Below are 4191 nucleotides of genomic sequence, written 5' to 3' on the forward strand. Positions count from 1 at the left end.
CATGTAATCATACATTGCCTTGGTGGACGAAAGGTTGGGTTTGATGAATGCCGCACTACGCTACAATCAACATTTGTTGCGCTTCTATTGGATAAGCCTTACAATTTCTCGAAAATGATCTTTGATTATCATACAGAAAACTGTATTCTTGGGAAACGACGCGTTAAGTTCTTGATGTATCCGTGTTTCATCCAACTGTTTGTTAATGATGCAATCCAGGATTTGGTGATCGATCCAAATGATGTGAATGATAAGTTTGCTTTGGACAACATGAAGGCAGATACCATGCGAAGGATGAAACAGTACCGTCAAGATCCTCCTCCAAGATTTAAAAGAGTGATTGGTCATCCGGCAAATCCTGATTATGTATGTCCTGAAAATGATCGCTGGATCCATGATGATTCGGATTCCGAGCATGAGGAAGGAGAAGGTGGGAACGAGGGTGATGATGATGATGGTCATGGTGATAATGGTGATGATGGTGGAGATGGTGGTGCTGGTAATGTTATTGGTGATGCTCCTACTTTACAACCTGCTGAGGTTGATGCTGCTTTAGCTGGTGCTATAGCTGCTCATCACAAACGGAAGGAAAAAGAGTTGGTGAAAGAAGGCTCATCGAAGAGTCGAGTATCGGCTAGAGCTGGCATCTCATTTGGAGTTCAACCTCCAAGGTCGTCCACACCTCAACGTCCGGCGGTGCCGCTTACTCTTAGCACCCCGGAACTTACTTTGACGACCACGCTTACTTTGGATCCAAGGCTTGGTATGATTCCTCAATCAATTTTATCTACAATACAAAGGCCTACGACTGCTACATCGGTGGTTTCTCTAATACCAATGATGATGCCTCCACCAGATATGTCATTTCTGAGGCTCAGTCGTCCTCAGGGTCCAGTTCAACATGTTCCTCATTCTTTTAATGCATTGCCTCAAGATCATCAGATGGGTATGGTGTTGAGTCTACTACATTTGTATGAAAATTAAATGTCTACTGATCGTATGATGGAAAACCAGAGGAAGCTGTTAAGTTATGTCTCGTTCTATCAAAAGGAGACAAAAGCCCTTCGTGAGATTGTTGAGTCTCAGGGGGGTGAAACTAAAAGAACAAGAAGATCTCATCTTGCAACTTACATGCAAGGATGATGAATTAAAGAAACTCAAGAACGATGACGAAGATCCAGATGAGTCAGATGCTGGAGGAAGTGAGCCACAACAAGCTCATGGCTCGTCCTCTGGTGCGGGTACAAGTGCTGCTGATGATTCAGGCAAGCAAATTATGACTTATCAAGACTATACGGCTACCAAACCGATTGAGATGATCGAGGCCAATAATGTAATTTTTATTGATGGTGAGGGGGTGATTAGAAGCATGGTTAATGCGGATGAGATTGTTGTGGGGCAGTTTGTTGAGAAGTCACTAACACGAGAGCAGATTGCTATTCTGCTTGGTCTGAATGCTGAAGAATTAACATTGTTAGAGGCTGAGGAGGATGTTGAGGTTAAAAATGATGATGAGATCTTGAATGATCCGTCTGTTGAGATGAATACAACTTTTATTTATGAGAATGAGGAAGTTGAGGTCGAGGATGTGACTGTTGAGGAATACCCAGATCTGTTTCAGCATACCAATGTTGATCAGAGTGCTCCTATATTTAATGAAGAAATGGTTAAAGAAGCAGAATATCATCTGGAGAAGACTTCCAAAGGAAAGAACGTCGTTGATATGAGATTTGACTAAAAGATCGATCCTTTTATTGCTGACATTGAGAGTTGGTTTGCTCACCGAGACAAAAGAGCGCGTAAGATTATTGATGCACATCGATACGTTGATCATGAATTGAAGGTAGATGACATTGCACGTGCCAAAGCAAATCAAATGACATCTTTCAAGGCCATGTCTAAAGTTCAAGGTGATATCATTTCTTGGCTCTTTGATTCTGATTTAAAAGTATGTGTTGTTAAATGGAAGAAGGGCGTTCAGTACTATGAAAGAATGTTTGATCTTCTCTCATTACCAAGATGGGATGTACGCACTTTGGCGTATCGTCCATTTACTAATCGCGGTGAGAATTACCATGCAAGTCGTTTTCACCAACACTTGTTGTTTGAGGTGAACAACGGTTTTAAGTATTATAAACCACAAATTCCCATCCGCAAGCGTATTGTTGGTGCATGATGTCAATAGTTCAGTATCTAGTGTCTGTAATCGTGTTAGTTTGTTTTGTATTGATGTTTTAGATAACTTGTCTCACAAGTTCGCCTGATATAAGCGAACTTGTGGACAAGCGAAGTTATTGACAACTTCGCCTAGGCTGTTAGGCGAAGTTGTCGTAACTTATATATTCAGGTGTTACGGCTTATTTTGTATAGTAGGAGTTCAGTACGTGTAATTGTGATTTGGCTATCACGTGTTAAGGTTGCAATAAAACGTGTCTTTTGAGTATTGTAACGTGTCTTTGTGCTTGGTATTAACGTATATCGTGTCTAACACTCGTATCGTCTTACGTAGGGATTCCGCACCTACGTAATACGAGATATTTCCGTGTAGATCCGGCTGGGAACCTACAATTGGTATCAGAGCTTTTGCTCGTGATTGTGTGGTTCGGGATTATCACACGAGTGTAGAAATCGTTCCGTTCGACTATTCGCGGAACGAGTTTATGTTGAAATACCGAGTTTTGTGTCCTACTCATCTCCCATTATCAAATATAACCCATTACACCTTCGCATACCCCGCAATACGTCAAACTAAAACCTGCAAAAACCGTTTGTTCATCAGGCGAAGTTGCCGCCACTGTTTGTAGGGTTTAGGCGAAGATATAAGTTTAAGCGAAGTTATTATTAACTTCGCCTGCCTCACAAGTTCGCTTAACTAAGAGAAGTTGTCATCAAGCGAAGTTAACATCAGGCGAACTTAAGAAGAAAGCGAAGTTAAGAGTTCCAACGAAGTTAAGAGTTTCAGCGAAGTTAATTATTCAAGCGAAGTTAATCTTAAGCGAAGTTAAGAATAACTTCGCCTACTGGGTACTGTTCAAAATAATAAAATATTATTTTTGAGTTTCTGTGTGTTTTCGAATCGTATTTCTTTCAAAGATGACTTCTATAAACATTACGGAACTGGTGAAGATGGAGGTGGAAGCAGGTTCAGCTACTAAGGCTCCGAAAATGCTTAAGGGTACCGATTTCGTAGCTTGGAAAGATCGGTTTGAGCAGTATGTTAAATATCAGGATGCTAAGATGTGGGTGTGCATTCAAGATGTATACATTCCACCAACGGCCTTGTTTGAGGGTCGTGATCAGATTAAGAAGTACAATAAGATGGAAGAGGAAGAAAAGAAGATGTATGAGGCAGAGAGTAAAGCTCATGCAGCAATCACCATGGCTCTTCCACAAGAGATTCTACACACCTTTAAGAAATACAAAACTGCTAGAGAGCTTTGGGAAGCTCTAGAAAACCGATATGAAGGTAATGTGGGGATACGTGCATGCAAAATTAAGTTACTAAAAACCCAATTCTCGGTGTTCAAATATTTGAAAAATGAATCACTCGATGACATCATCACAAGATATTATCACCTGATGACCGAACTCAGCAATTACTCCATTGTATACAAAGAAGAGGAGATAGTAGAGAAACTCCTTGATGCTCTTCCACCGAAATGGGAATTGTACACGGTTTTGATGAGAGAAGATAAAGAATTTGCCGATATTGATTTGGAAACAGCAGTCAATAAATTACGAACTTTTGAACTAAACATGGTTCGGAAAGAGACACCAACTGATCAGGTTCAGGATCCGGGAATGTACGGTGCAAAAGTTAGTTCAAGTTCAACTTCAAGATCAGAATCAACTGCTTACTACTCAAAGGGAGACTCAAGCTCAAACTCAACTCAGGATGGTCATGTGACTCTCAACTTGGACGGTGATGTATGTTTTGTAGCTGGAGGAAGTAATTCTTCAAAACCTCAAGCCACTACTGGTAACTTCTCATCAAATGCTCCAACCAACAAATACTCACAGATGCCCATGAGTGTTAAATCAGCTGAACAGCAGTTTGCCCTCTATGTATCCTTCATTGCATCTTACGAAAATTACATCAAAGGTAAAATATTCGACCCTGCAACTTTTGATGAAGACTATGATCAGATTGATGCTGATGATCTGGAAGAGATGGATCTGCAGTGGCATATG

The sequence above is a fragment of the Bidens hawaiensis genome, unplaced genomic scaffold, assembly GCF_021521415.1.
Source record: "Bidens hawaiensis isolate Kalapana, Puna unplaced genomic scaffold, B.hawaiensis_p1.1 tig00042229_1, whole genome shotgun sequence".
NCBI lineage: Eukaryota > Viridiplantae > Streptophyta > Magnoliopsida > Asterales > Asteraceae > Bidens > Bidens hawaiensis.